Raw genomic sequence first — 16,801 nt, forward strand, 5'->3', positions numbered from 1 at the left:
TATATATAAGGATTTACTTTTCGTAATGAGATGAAAAACCAAGGTTGTGTATAATATCGAACATTTATAAATAGGTCTTACAGCTGTTTCCAGGATATTTATTATATCCCTTCATCGGATACGGTGTGAGAGGATCATTAAATAATAGTTAGTTTAGATAAGATAGGAAATAGAGAGTGAATGCAGGGAATATTGTATTTGTAAATCCATTGTTTAGGCAGAATGGTATACATATAAGATTCCAATACCTTCACAAGGTATTGGAATCTTATATGTATACCATTCTGCCTAAACAATGGATATATATATATAAAATGGAGACTGTTGTGTCAAAATGGTATTAAAAACTTTGTTGCAACTAGCATGAACGACTTTGAGATGCAGGGCAAAGGAGAAAAGTTGCCGCAAATATACCACCTGCACTGATCTATAATCCTCATGCTTGCCGGATCTGTGGGCTTTTTTGCAAATCGTTTGTGGGACTGAAATGTTACATTCGACATAAGCATTTTGACTGACAAAGAAAGAGTAGATTGTTGGATCCTCATACATCAAAATTGATGGGAGAGTCCAGCACCAATACACACACACACATATTCGTATATATATTTGTATAATTTCAATAATACGTAAAAAAGTGTGTTACTGTCTGGGAGATCTTTATGGTAGTAGAAAAGGCATTTAGCTCCTATTTCTAAACTCAGTGTGCAACGAAGCAATTAGCTGATCCCTGATTATAATTATGTTTATAATTATAGAATATTTGTATATATGTACACACACACACACACACACACACACACACACACACAGATGCGTGCACACATATAGTTCACACCTTATTCCAGTTTATTGTCAGATCCTCAAGGATTGTAGATTGTGTTACGTACACATCAAGTGCCTTTCCTGTCCACGTTTTTCACATTTTATGCATTAATAAGAAAAGAAAGAAAGAAACAAGCAAAAAAATAAGAAAAGAACAGATAAGAAAACTTGGCTAATAGCATTATAGTAAGTTGCCAAATTCAAATGTGAAGAAATTCATAATTTAATTCTCTACGGAGAATGCTTCAGCATAATTTATTTGCCATATCTACAATTTTTATTTACACTTAAAAATTTCAACAAATTTCCCTCTGAGGGTTTGAATATAAAATCTCTTTGGATTTTTTTGTTAATCGTTTATTTTCTAAAATCCTCCCCTTTCTAATAATAGGAATAATGGTTTTATATTTTGGTACAAAGACAGAAATTTTGGGGAGGGGGTGAGTCAATTACATTGATGCCAGCGCTCAACTGGTATTTGTTTTATTGACCTTGAGAGGGGGGAAAGGTGGAATTTGAACTCTGATGGGTGAAATAGTTACCGCTAAGCACAGTAACTATTCTGCTGGCTCGCCGCCTTAATTATAATAATAATAACCCTTTCTACTACACGCACAAGGCCTGAAATTTGGATAGGAGTGGGGGGAAGTCGGTTATATCGGCCCCAGTACTTAACTGGTATTTAATTTATTGACCCTGAAAGGATGAAAGGCAAAGTCGACCATGGTGGAATTTGAACTCAGAACGTAGCGACGGGCAAAGTTCTGCTAAGCATTCCACCCAGTGTGCTAATGATTCTGCCAGCTTGCCACCCTAATAATAATAATAATAATAATAATAATAATATGCAGTATCAGGTAGTGTCTTTCGTGGCTTCTGATCTTAACTGATTGGAAGTGTTATCATGTACATTGTTTTGTCTTGGTATAAAATATGGGCTACGGCAAATATTCTACTCAATAATGCCCTGATGCAGTACCAAGCAGTGACTCCCATGGCTTCTCATTTTAACTGATTTGAAGTGTTATCATGTCCATTGTTTTGTCTTGGTATAAAAAGATGGGCTACAGCAAATATTCTGCTTAATACCACAGATTTGCTTGTCAGTGGTTTGACCGTAACCAGTTGAGCATGTCCCTTGGTGGCTGACAAATATGTGCATCTCTGATCATGAGCAGAAGTATTTGGAGAGCATCATAGCCATGTGTTGAGAGGAGTTCTTTGGGGTTTGAATAATTCACCTTTGGAAACATGGGTGTTTTGCTCAACATCCTTAAACAACCCTTATTCAGGGAACTTTTGAGCAGGATGGGCTACTCAACCTGAAAAAAATTCTAACTGGGCCCCACCTGCAAAGTCATGCACTATTTGTTGTGATATAAGATCACCATGTCGTGCACATATGGTTGTGATGCATGTGCCTGTTATATCCTTATTAGATGTGGTTGGTAAGCAAGCTACTTACCACACAGCCACTCCTGTGCCTATATATAAGATTTCATCGTTAAAATTTAACTGCAATTAATTGGTTATACTTCTATAATGCACGATGGCACCACCTTTCAAGCGTGATCGTTACCAGCGTCGCCTTCCTGGCACTTGTGCCGCAGCTTCGCGTTCCTGGCACTTGTGCCGGTGGAACGTGAAAAGTCATTCGAGTGACATCGTTGCCAGTGCTGCTGGACTGGCTCCTGTGCGGATGGCACATAAAATACACCATTTCTAGCGTGGCCGTTGCCAATACCGCCTGACTGGCCTTCGTGCCAGTGGCACGTAAAAGCACCCACTACACTCTCGGAGTGGTTGGTGTTAGGAAGGGCATCCAGCTGTAGAAACTCTGCCAAATCAGATTGGAGCCTGGTGTAGCCATCTGGTTTCACCAGTCCTCAGTCAAATCATCCAACCCATGCTAGCATGGAAAGCAGACGTTAAATGATGATGATGATGAAGAATTCCTTTTGGAGGTTGATAAAATAATCACCAGTTGATACTGAGAGCGATGTAATCAACCTACCTCTTCCCCAAAATTGCTGGCCTTGTGCTAGAATTTGAAATCAGTTTTTAATTAATAAAATAAGGTAATGAGCTGGCAGAATCCTTAGCATGCTGGATGAAATGCTTAGCAGCATTTTGTTCTTTGCTTTCTGTGTTCAGATTCTGCCGAGGCTGACACTGCCTTGGGGTCAATAAAACATGTACCTGTTGAGCACTTGGGTCAATCTAACCTGTAATCAACTTAGCCGCTTCCTTGGAATTGGTGGCCTTGTGCCAGATTTTGGAATCAGTTTTGAGTTACCAAAATATAATGGGATTTTTTCAAAACATCATATGTTTATTAGGGTCCAGTCGAGTAAAACAGGAATGAAAGGGGTCCATAGACAAAATAACAGTTAAGAATCACTGGTATAAATAATCATATGCAAATAGCTAAGTAACAAATAACAATAAAAAAAAAAATTCATGGTCTAATCATAATTTTCTCATCTTTCTGCTCCATTCCATTAAAAAACACTGGATTAAAACTAGGAATAAAACCATTTTTTTCTTTCTTTCTTTCGATATGTACCAAACACCTCAAAGAGGATTGGACTTTTTAACATTTATTCATTATTTATTTATTCATTTATTTATGCTGCTATACCAATATACTTAACTGCGACGTAAACCAAGTACTAGTTTATTCTCCACCTCGCTCTCGAGTTGTTGACTTTTATGTACTATTTTCATGTCGATAATAGGAAATTGGATGTGATTAAATTAAACATTTCTCCTATTAGTTGAGAGATCTGATAGTAGTTCTTCTCGGTTTTCTGTGACTGGAATATTAAAAATAAGGAAATGTGGTTTCTGGTTTTCTCTGGTTTATCTTGATTCTCTCTCTCTCTCTCTTTCGCTTTCTCTTTCTCTTTCTCTGGTTATCTTGATTTCCCCTCCAAAGTTAGCTTTGGGAATTTCACTTTTATTCCATCTCTTTGATTTGGGTTTGATTTTATTCTGTTTCATAAAGATAGATAGATTGCTTTTCATGAGTACCAGCGCCGACAATATTAACTGCACTTGCATTTGATGTTAATGTGACTCTAGCACAGAGTTTTCTGGAAATATTACTTTGCTTCATGTTTTCGCTCTGACTTCATTTTCGAATCCTGTTTATTGATGGATTATTTAGTTCCATCTGAAGTAGTTAGTGTTTGAGTAAGAAATAAAGAAGAACAAGTGTGTGTGTGTGTGTGTTTGAGTAAGCGAGCGAGGAGGAGAGAGAGAGAGCGAGAACAAGAAAAGATAGGGAGAAAAAAAGTGAGAGGAGAGCAAAATGCAATGTAGTGGGAGGCGAAAGAAATGGAAATGAAACCAATGCTTTCTGATATTTTCTCAAGCAATTGGACATTTCAATCAGCATTCAGTAACAACTTCCCCTGAGTTTCCAATAAAACTTAGCAAACATCATTTGCAATATAAGTGAAAAGTGCTGTTGATATTGGTACAGAGAATGAAAAGTTTCTTTAGCCTTCTTGCCGAAGTAAATACTATATATATATATTTTTTATATGTATTTATATATGTTTGTATCTTTTTAATTTTTTTTTTTTTTAATCTTTGAAACGAAGTTTTTCCACTAATTCTTACTTAAATTGGTATGTAAGAAGAGATCAGTAAGAAAAGTTAACCAGAAATTTTTTTTCTGCTTGGCTAAGATTACTTAATGAAAATCTTATATTAGTCAGAAAAGCAGTATAAACCGCTGTTAGCGCCGAAGAAAGAACACTTGCTAAAGACGAATTTCAATTGATTCTCCAGTTAATCGTTCCTTCGTATGAATCTGCACTAGTTTTTAGCAGTGAACTAAATAAGAATAAGCTCCTTTGAGCTGATTGGAATTTCAGATTCTGACGAAATAAAACATTCCATGCATGATGCCACATGTTTCATCCAAACTGTACTTTCTATGACTCTTTCCAATCTTCAATTTGGTCCGTTTAATCTTTGATTTTGCATGTGTGTGCGTGTGCATAAGCTATGTATCTGTGTGTGCAAATATAGATATATATACATACATACATGCATCTATATATATATGTATATGTGTTTGTATATCTATGTGTCTGTCTGTCTCTCTGTCTATTTATCTGTCTATCTATCTGTCTGTCTAGGTGTGGCTTTGTGGTAAGAAGTTTGGTTTTAAACCACATAGTTTTGGGTTCAGTCCTACTGAATGGAAGACTGACATTAATTGATGAAGATGATGATTGAAGGGCTATTTACAGTGTTTTGTGACTGTATGAGGCCCTATTTTCTGAACAGTTTTACATATTAATATTCTAACATATATTCTACTCTAAGCACAAAGCCCGAAATTTTGGGGGAGGGGGCCAGTTGATTAGATCGACTCCAGTACACAACTGGTGCTTAATTTATTTGACTTTGAAAGGATGAAAGGCAAAGTCGACCTCGGTGGAATTTGAACTCAGAACATAAAAAGACAGATAAAATACCACTAAGCATTTCAGCCGGTGTGCTAACATTTCTGCCATCTCGTTGCCTTAATATTCTAACATATATCAAAGGTGGTGAGCTGGCAGAATCGTTAACAAAACCAAACTAGATGTTAAGCAGTATTTCATTTGTATTAACATACTGAGTTCAAGTATGGCGAAGGTCGACTTTGCCTTTCTTCCTTTCAGGATCAATAAAATAAGTACCAGTTGGTCATTGAAGATGCCGGCCTTGTGCCAAAATTCGAAACCATTATTCTAGCATATATTACTTTCAATATTGAAGATTTTATCTTCTTAAAGAAACTAGTAAAACAAATTTTTTTTTGCAAGCTATTTAATCATGGCATCGTTCATCTTTTCCCACATGTTGTTGTTGGCACTCCATCGCTTACGATGTCGAGGGTTCCAGTTGATCCGATCAACGGAACAGCCTGCTCGTGGAATTAACGTGCAAGTGGCTGAGCACTCCACAGACACGTGTACCCCTAACATAGTTCACGGGGATATTCAGCGTGACACAATGTGACAAGGCTGACCCTTTGAATTACAGGCACAACAGAAACAGGAAGTAAGAGTGAGAGAAAATTGTGGTGGAAGAGTACAGCAGGGTTCGCCACCATCCCCTGCCGGAGCCTCGTGGAACTTTAGGTGTTTTCGCTCAATAAACACTCACAACGCCCGGTCTGGGAATCGAAACCGCGATCCTATGACCGCAAGTCTGCTGCCCTAACCACTGGGCCATTGCGCCTCCACCTTTTCCCACAACTACCCGGTTATTTGCATCAATTTTGCTATAGTTGTTATAGTGAGATGTAAGGGTTTTTACTATAAAATTTCATCTAAATGAAACTATATATTTCTGACAATCCTTTAAACTCCTCATGCAAACCCATTCTCTCATTTCTTTTCTCTCTTTTTTGTTTTATCGTTTGTTTTTGTTTTCACTTCAACTGCTAGCATAATAATAATAATAACAGACCACGACTACGATCACTACCGTCTTGTATCCATGGCTACTGTTAACTACTTACATTGTACCTTTTCGCCTTTGTTTGCTGTAGCCCTTAAGTTTTATACTTACTTGTATCTGTTGTCCTGACCTGAATATCATTTATCTACACAGTCCTTTCTTGATTTCAGGTTTTTAGTTTTTTTCTTCTTCACTTTTTCCGTTCACTTGACTCAAGAAATTTCAAATAAGGATAAGCTATGAAAATCTTTATTGCAATTATTCAATCTTATTAAAATTCTAAACCCACAAAATTAAGGCTTCAACATCATCATCATCATCATCACCACCACCACTGTCACCATCATCATCATCATCATTAATATTGCAGCAAGCTGGCGGAAATGTTAGCACACCAGGCGAATTGCCTTAACGGCATTTCGTCTGTTTTTATGTTCTGAGTTCAAATTCTGCCAAGGTCGACTTTGTTGATAAATTAAGTACCAGTAAAACACTGGAGTTGATGTAATTGACTATCCCCCTCCCACCAAATTTCAGGCTTTGTGTCTTTAGTAGAAAGGATTATTATTATTATTTATTATTATTATTATTATTATTATTATTATTATTATTATTATTATTATTATTATTATTATTAAGGCGGTGAGTTGGCAGAATCGTTAGCACACTGGAAGAAATGCTTAGTGGTATTTCACCCATTGCTACATTCTGATTTCAAATTCTGCTGAGGTCAGCTTTGTCTTACATCCTTTCAGGGTTGATAAATTAAGTACCAGTAAAACACTGGGGTCAATGTGATTGACTCATCACCTGCCCTCCAAATTGCTGCCCTTGTGGCAGAATTTGAAACCATTACGCCGGGCGAAATGCTTAGCAGTATTTCGTCTGTCTTTACGTTCTGAGTTCAAATTCCGCCCAGGTCTGCATGGGTCAGACGGAATTTGTTGAGGCAGATTTTCCATGACCTGATGCCCTTCCTGTCACCAATCCTCAACTCTTTCCAAGCAATGTAATATTTTTTCCATAGTGAGAGCTAGACATGTTTTCTCACAGAAGACTGGAGATGAACACCCCTGCTTGTATAAGGGTGATGCTCATTTACAACCACTGTGTGATGTCCAGACATAGATGCACACAAACATACACACACACATCATTGTATGTATATACACATACGTATATGTGTCACTGTGTGTATCTGCATGATAGGCTTCTTTCACTTTCCATCTGCCAAATCCACTCACGAGGCTTTGATTGGTCCAGAGCTATAATATAAGACATTTCCCCAAGTTAATGCACAATGGGACTGAACCCTAGACCACATGTTTGGGAAGCAAACTTCTTAACTGCTGAACCATGTCTGCCTATGAATTTATGCAAATTCTAAATTGTAAAGGAAGAAAGAGTACCTCTCTTGTAGTGATCAATTGCTCTCATTGAATGCATCTCATTGCTGGCTGAATTGACCATTTACATTTCCAGTAAAACCCAGAAACCCAACCAAAAACTATCATATATCAGATATTCCCTAGAATGACACTTTCAAGTCCCTGTCAAATCACACCCTCAACTCCCCATTAAATCACACCCTCAAGTCCCAGTCGAATCACACCCTCATGTCTCCTTCAAATTACACCTTCAAGTCCCCACCATATTACATACCCTCAAGTCTTAATCAAATCACACCCTCAACTTCCCATTAAATCACACGCTCAAATCCCTGTCCAATCACACCCTCAAGTCCTGTCAAATCACACCCTCAAGTCCTGTCAAATCATGCCTTCAAGTCCCCGTCAAATACACACCCTCAAGTCCCAGTCTAATACACACCGTCAAGTCCTTGTTAACTCACACTGCCAATTCTCCGTCAAATCCCACTCTACCAACTTAAAAATAGGACTCTTTAAATAGTACAGTCAGAGGTATGTATGGCATGAACAAAGTTGGAATGGTCATGGCTAGAATGTCTTTAACCATAGGTCTGCTTGATCATGGTTGATCAGGGGAACAAACAACAACAGTAACAACACAAAAAGATGCACAACCCTTCAACACTTCCCTCTCCTACCACCCCTGCACACGATGATCGTGTATTCAATCTGAATTATTTATTGTTCCTGTTTTATAATACATTGACTGTTAATTGTTGCCAGGTGCTGTTATTCACTTGGATAAATAAATTATACAATCATTAGCAATAGTCACATGACATAAGTCTGAAATTACTTCCAAACCACTGTTTACAATGACTCTGTATATATATATATATTGATTATAGGCATTACCATCATCATCGTCATCATCGTCATCATTTTGCATTTAGAGGTTATTCGAATGAACAGTGATGTTTCTTTCTCCCTTGTAACAAAAGAGAGAGAGGAGACAGAGAGAGAGGAGACAGAGAGAGAAGGGGGGAGGACGGGAGGGTGGGAGATCTTAGCTGTGTTAAAGTCATCTCCGAGATTTTGTGTCTTTCTTTGTCTATTTGTCACCCTGGGTAACTGTCGGCCACAGGTGTCTCCTCTATTAATTCTTTCTCTCTATGTTCCTACTACCCATTACCACTCTCTCTTAGATACCTTTAAACATGTTACTGTCCTCTTTGTCTAATGGAGTTTATTCTAGCCGTTGTATTTTCTGTATTTGTGTGTGTGTATGTGTGGTTTTTTTTCTTCAGTAAATCACTCGTCTTTCTCATAAACAGGTCCACTGCTGGGAGAATATATACTCATTCCTTCTGGATTGTCATTGTGTATACTCCTTTCTCAACCTCTCTGACACCATAATAAATTACAAATTATCTATAAGCCAACAAGAGAGCTTTCTATGCAGTTACCTGCCTGCTTGACCAGCTAAAATAGCAACCAAATCTCATTCAAATCACATCATACACTAATAATAAAAAAAGAAAGGAAAGTCACTTTAAATATTCTGTTGTGTCTGGGGAGGGTCATTATATCAATATTATTAACACACACACTGGTTCAATTCCACTCTTTTATTATTAGTCAATTGGTTAATTATTCAACTAAGTAACTGATTACTCTCTCTTTTACTTCTTTCAGTCATTTGGCTGCGGCCATGCTGGAGCACCGCCTTTAGTCGAGCAAATCGACCCCAGGACTTATTCTTTGTAAGCCTAGTACTTATTCTATCGGTCACTTTCGCCGAACTGCTAAGTTACGGGGACGTAAACACACCAGCATCGGTTGTCAAGCGATGTTGGGGGCACAAACATATACACACACACGCACATACATACATATATATATATATATATATACGACGGGCTTCTTTCAGTTTCCATCTACCAAATCCACTCACAAAGCTTTGGTCGGCCCAAGGCTATAGTAGAAGACACTTGCCCAAGGTGCCACGCAGTGGGACTGAACCCGGAACCATGCAGTTGGGAAGCAAGCTTCTTACCCACACAGCCACTCCTGCACCTATATTTTCAACAATTTTAAAAACATTCACAAATTAACATGATTATGTATTAGTTTGGACAGCATGGATTAAATATAAGTTGATAATTTCAGTGCCAAGATTTTACAGTATTTTTCATGTTCTAATGATATTCAGATGACATATTATTCCCATGTCTATTTTTATTTATTTTAATGTTCTTTCTTTTAGTTCCATAGCTTGGCTCTTAAATCTGAGCCTTTATGTAGCAGTAGCCACTAATAACACATTTCCTTAAACAACCTGGTCTAATATTGGTTCTTAATACTAAAGTACATTTTCTCTCACCGAAATGCTTTTTAGCAATTTCAACACTTTTCTTTTCCCTTTTGTTTACGATCAAATTCTGATATCCTCGAATAGAAGCACACTTCATTTCGTTGTTGTTTGATATCTTTTTTAAGCTCTTATCTCTGTCTTTCCCCCCGCTGTTCTCGTTCCTCCTGGATATTATGTTGTCAAATAAGATTTGCACTATTCTGGATCTGTAAGAGCTCCATCGTCGATCTTTATGTCTTACTAACTAATAATTTCATACTGTATCGCAAGCGAGTTGCTCTCATAAATGAATATTTCTAACTTCTTTTTTTTTTTTTTTTTAGATGGCTATTTTAAGTACTCAGCTATTTCTACACCTATCTATCATAATTTAAATGTTTAGAATAACTAGTTTGATTTCCCTTTCTTTTCTTGTATTTTTTAAAAGGAATCTTTCACATTTTTGGGTATTTTTTCCCTTAAATAATCTACAGCCAGTTGTCAAAATTTTGAGTATTTCATTTCATATGTATGTCTTCTTCTAAACGTATTCTAATTCCTATTATCAGTTAACTTAACTTAGTGTCCACCACACTTTATAAACCATTAACAACACGGATCTTATCACTTGGTCTTCATATTCTATGTCTTGAACATGTATTTAAGAACATTATCTTTCATAGGTTGGTTTGACTGCTTTATAGAAGTCTCAAGAATAGGTGGATATTAAAGCACTTCTTTTTCTTTTCCCTCCAACACCTCCTTTGTCGTGATGGGTTTAATAGTTGTGCAAATTTTTATATTTTTCATTTCATGCAACTGAAGCAAATGGAGTAATACACTAAAAGCTTTGGTGATGAGAGAAGAACTTAAACTCATGGCATTTCAGACACTCTTTGTCTTTTACTGTTTCTCTTTTACTTCTTTCTGTCATTGGACTGTGGCCATACTGGAGCATCACCTTAACAGTTTTAGTCGAACACATCAACTCCAATGCTTTTTTTTTAAAGTTATCCTGTTGGTCTCTTTTGCTGAACCACAAGGTTACCTAGACATAAACAAACTAACAGCAGTTGTCAAGCAGAGCAAGGGAGGGTAAACACATAGGCACAAAGACACACACACACACACAAACAACAGGCTTCCACACAGTTTCCATCATAAGGCATTGGTCAGCTCCACTGTCTGCTTCAATATGGCCTCTATATTTGGATGCCCTTTCTAATGCCAATCACTTCATAACCTTTACTGGATGTTTTTTCTTTTGTGCCACCTAGCACTAACGAGTATTGAAATTGCTAAACACCTCGCAAGACTATGAACACTTAGCAGGGTTGGATCAGCTTTATGCCAGGGGTGAGGGTATAAAATATGATAGAAGCAGTAGGGGCAGAGCAAATTCTTGTTGGATCTCAAATTCTGATCATTGGAGACTGTTGACTACCATATTAATCATTCTATCATTGTCTATGTGCACACAATGCACATATTACGCACTTACTTAACTCTTTAGCATTCAAACTGGCCATATCTGGCCCCAAATATGTAACCTGTTTTATGTTGAAATTTGGCCAGATCTGGCCTCTCACCCCAACCCTGCATTGTCAGTCTAAAACTAAACAATCACACCGTTGAAATCTTTAAACTACAAGATGATGCACGATTAATTAAATGTGAATTGATAAGCATTACATTCGACAGAATTGTAGTAGGCATCCACTGATCTCGAGAGACCATGGATCTATGCCTGAGGAAATTGCGTCAGCTGCCGATGGTGGTGCAATGTCTGCTATGGCTGTAGAGGCCCACATGGGAGTGGCAGTACACATACAGCAACTGCGTTTGAAGGAACTCTCTACCGGCGCTATTGGTTTCCTTTCGTTGAGTACATTTTTCTGTGGTGAGAAAATAATCTGAATACTAAAGGGGTAAGCCTTTCACTCTCTCCAGAATACAGAGCATTGATGACTTTCCCCCTACTGTTCTGGAATCTGGTCTGTTTTCCCTGATGGTAGACCTTCCTCTCCCAGGTTTTGTTGGTTCTGAATTGTCATCAATCCTGCTGTAACTTTGCTTTCTTCTAGGTAGGAGTATTGACCCTACACAAACCGATTCTTACCTCTGGGAAGAGGCAGTCCATATTTGTCTGGTTTGTATCCTTTTCATCTATCCAGCATGGGGATGCCTTTCATGAGCTTGTGCTCCACTAGCACAACTCAGAGGGTCACTGAGACACACGTCATTTCACTGCAGGACAAACTGGATCTTGTGCTGAACATACTGCAACATATTAAGTCATAAATCCATATCAAAAGCAGTGATTTAACAAGTCTGTAGCTGTATAAACCTGAAAAGGGGGGGAAGAAAATCAACATTGAACATTTGTATTTAATGAAGCAATGCTGAATGTAAAAAACCGGGTTTGTGAGGTAAAATATAAGCTGCCCTGTTAAGTTACGCTGTTGTTTTGAGTGTGTCAAACCTGTGTGAAGGTGACGGCATGTTTGAGTGGAATGTCATAAGTTTGGTACAACTGCTTGATTGATTCTTTTTCGTGATACTGTTGGGTTTAATTACGCAATTGAAGTGTGCTGGTATTACTTATATTGTGCAATCGAGACATGAGACCACTGTTGCCTAGCAACAGCTGTGGCAATATATTGTGTGCGCAGACACGCGCGCGTGTGTACATTTGTGTTGTGTGTGTGTGTATGTATGTGTGTGTGTTGTGTGTACGTGTATATATGTGTGTGCGTGTGTGTCTGTGTGTGCGTGTATGTATGTATGAGTGTATGTATGTGTGAGTGTATATATATATATATATATATATATATATATATGGAGAGAGAGAGAGAGAGAGAGAGAGAGAGAAGAGAGAAGGGATATAGATATGGGTATTTGTGTGTATATATATATATATGTGTACATATATATATATATATATATATATATGTTATATATTTACATACATATATATAGGGTTATATATATTTATGTACACATATATATACATACATACATATTTATTTATTTATGGGTTTCAGCCAAGTGGCTGTGGTCATGCTGGAGCACCACCGTATATCTGTACACACATATATATACATATATGCATGCATACATACATGCATGCATACATACATGCATACATACATACATACACACACACACACACACACACATACATACTTTTACCTTCTATTTCTTTCAGAGGCATAGAATAAGTACCCAAACTTTAAAAAAAAGGAAGCACTGGTGTTGAGGCTGTGCTCCAGCATGGCCAGAGTTTAATGGACTGAAAACAAGTAATACAAAACAAAACAAAACAAAACAAAACAAAACAAAACAAAACAAAACAAAACAAAACATAAAGACCCCACCACAATGAATGATGAACTCTCCTGTTGATTTCGATGTATGGGTGTCAACAGGATAACCTAACTTGTTGAAAGAGCATGTGAAATATAAGTGCATTTCTGGGTTAACCCAGGACTGTAGTAAAAGGCAACCCCACTCCATGGCCTAAAGTGCCATGCAGTGGGATTGAACCTGGAAGTTTTCCAATATTGCAAAGAGAATTTCTTAACCACTTTGTTATGCCAGTGTATATATCATTACCTCGGCTTGCAAAGATCTGTTGGGGCAAGCAAAAGCAAAATTGTGATGGCACCTGTGCCCAGCATTGCCTTCCTGGCACTTGTGCCTGTGACACGTGTAAAGGAATTCGAGCGAGATCGTTGCCAGTGCCGCTGGACTGGTTCCTGTGCAAGTGGAATGTAAGATATACCATTTTGAGCATGGCCGTTGACAGTACCGCCTGACTGGCCTTCGTGCCGGTGGCACGTAAAAGCACCCACTACACTCTCGGAGTGATTGGCATTAGGAAGGGCATCCAGCTGTAGAAACTCTGCCAAATCAGATTGGAGCCTGGTGTAGCCACCTGGTTCACCAGTCCTCAGTCAAATCATCAAACCCATGCTAGCATGGAAAGCGGACGTTAAACGATGATGATGATGATGAATCATTTCCTTAGTGTTCTTTGCTTCGGATAAATTCACAAAACAACTCTACACAATCTTCCATTTTATCCAAGACACTCCATTATCCAAGAGTGGATCTAACAATTGTTCCTTGAAATGTAATAAAATATATTTCTGCTATAATAATATTAATATCAATAATGATAATGATAATAATAATAATAATAATAATAATAATAATAATAATAATGATAATAATAATGAAAGAAAATCATTAAATATTTAACGCTTAAATAGTATTAAAAAAATAACAGAAGTGATCAATCAGAGAGATAAATAGTTTTGTTCCGTGTAGAAAAAAATTATATATAAATAATTTCGTTGTATGTAGAAAAATATATACGAGATGACAAATTTTCATTCCCTAAAGGAAAAAGAAAAAAGAAAAAAAAAAACGTAGCAAAATAATTGTTGAATATAAATGTTGTGAATATTAAGTGGGATTGTAATTAATTACATTTTTAAAGAATATATATATATGTGTTTTAAGGAATATATATATTTCCAGGAATCACAAAAGCTTTGCAAGGATCTATAAGGCAGGGGACATGGGGGTAGGGATTCTTAGAGAAGTTTCCCCTTCGGATTACATATTCGTGTAAAGATTAAAAGGAAAACAAAAGAAAGAAAAAAAATTTAATTGGGATTGGTGGGTCTTTCTCATAATTACTAACACCTTCTTCGTTTTAATCTGCTTTTTCTTAATTTGCATGAATTAAATCTTTGGGGTTTCGCCTGAGTTCTGCTATATTTCAACATCTGGACAGATATAATTATAAAGGTTGTGGCAAAGAAATTATTCTTGTCACTGCTACTTCCATCATCATCATCATCATCATCATCATCATGGTGTTTCTTACATGCCACCTGCACAGGAGCCAGTCCAGCGGCACTGGCAACGACCTCGCTCGAATGTTTTTTCACATGCCACCGGCACAAGTGCCAGTAAGGCAACGCTGGTAACGATAACGCTCAAATGGTGCTATTTACGTGCCACCGGCACAGAAGCCAGACAGCTGCTCTGGCAATGATCACTCTCGGACGGTGCTATTATATATATATATATATTGTATGTATGTATATTACTAACCACTTTACAGAGTGTACTGGGTGCTTTTTATGTGGAACCACCACCGATGGTTTTAATATGGCACCAGCACCATATAATTTTATATACGAAGTCAAAGAAGCATCATGTTCTTCATCAGATTTCTTTTGCCTCAGGTGACTTGTATAAAACGTGATTTGTTTTTTTACCTTCTGTTGATATGGAGCAATTGACTAACGATGGCCCTTACAGGCTCTCCAGTCACAATTATGAATACAAATTAAATTGTATTAGAATGTTAAAAGAAAAATCTATAGCTGGTGTTGTGATATTCTTTTAACTATTTCTTTTTTATTTATTTAGGTTTAATTACCTGGTACTCATCAAATTAATCTCACTAAAGTCACTGAAGCTAGATTATATTGTCCATTGTAATGTAGTGATGTGAAAATTAACTAAAAATTGTTTATCACCACAAGTTAGTCATGTGTTAACACTGGTTTTATTCTTTTAAATCAACTAAATTCCTTTCAGAATTAAAAACAGGATATATGATATTGTTTATTCAACATTATGTTCTGCCTGCGGGCTATTCTTTCCTATCTTTGTTGTGAGTATACTGTCATCTTAATTCTGGATATTATACACAAAATCCATTGTGATCATCGTTTTAAAGAAGTTAACCTTGTGCAACTATCATCATCTAATGTCCGTTTCTTTTTCCATGCTTGCTTGAGTCAAATGAAATCTGTTGAAGCAAATGCTCCGTGGTTGGATGCTCATCCTGTTGACAACCCTCGCTTGTTTTCAAGCAAGTTAATGTTTTCTCATAAGCTAGACGTGTTTTTCTTTTTGTTTTGGAAGATTGGAACAAACAACTTCTCTTGTATGATGATGATGATGATGATGATGCTCATTTACGACCATCGTGTGATATCTAGACAAGAGTACACACATAAACACACACACACACACACACACACACACACATGATGGGCTTCTCTCAATTTTTACCAAATCCACTCACAAAAGCTTTGGTCAGCCCAAGGGGTTGTAAAATATAATTATTTAAAACAAATTTCCCATTTATATGCACAATGGGCTTCAATTTATACATGTATGAGTGTGTGTGTGTGTGTGTGTTTGCGTTTATCCCCACCCCATCATCATTTGACAATTGGTGTTGGTTGATTTATGTCCCTGTAACTTAACAAAAAAATAAGTACTTGTGTTAATTTGTTCAACTAAACTCTTCAAGACAGCTTCCCAGCATGGATGCAGTCCCATGAATAACCAAAAGCTAAAAAGATAAAAATTCATGTTTCTATGAGGACATTATTTATTTTTTTCTACTCTAAGCACAAGGCCCCAAATTTTTTTTTGTCGGGGGTGCAGTCGATTAGATTGACTCCAGTACACAACTGGTACTTAATTTATCAACCCTGAAAGGATGAAAGGCAAAGTCGACCTCAGTGGAATTTAAAGACATAATTTATTGAAAAAACAAGAATTAAAAAAAAAATTCCCCCCAAAAAACATCTATTGTCGTGTTATTTTTCTTTGCTTTCTGACATTGTACTAGCTCTGTCTCTCTCTTTCAGCATCTAACATAGCTACTTCCTAAATACTAATACCTAAACAGTGGATTTCAATTTTTAAAGTTGAACCAAATTTAGATTTAACTTAACACCATTATACTAAA

General features: G+C 37.0%; 1 protein-coding gene across 13 annotated transcripts in view; it reads left to right on the top strand.

The window, feature by feature from the left end:
• The window catches only part of LOC106882391 (trithorax group protein osa), a 656,478-nt gene that overhangs the window by 97,710 nt on the left and 541,967 nt on the right, over positions 1-16,801 (top strand). The gene's annotated exons all lie outside the window — the stretch shown is intronic.

Source organism: Octopus bimaculoides, chromosome 7 (genome assembly GCF_001194135.2).
Source record: "Octopus bimaculoides isolate UCB-OBI-ISO-001 chromosome 7, ASM119413v2, whole genome shotgun sequence".
Classification (NCBI taxonomy): Eukaryota; Metazoa; Mollusca; class Cephalopoda; order Octopoda; family Octopodidae; genus Octopus; species Octopus bimaculoides.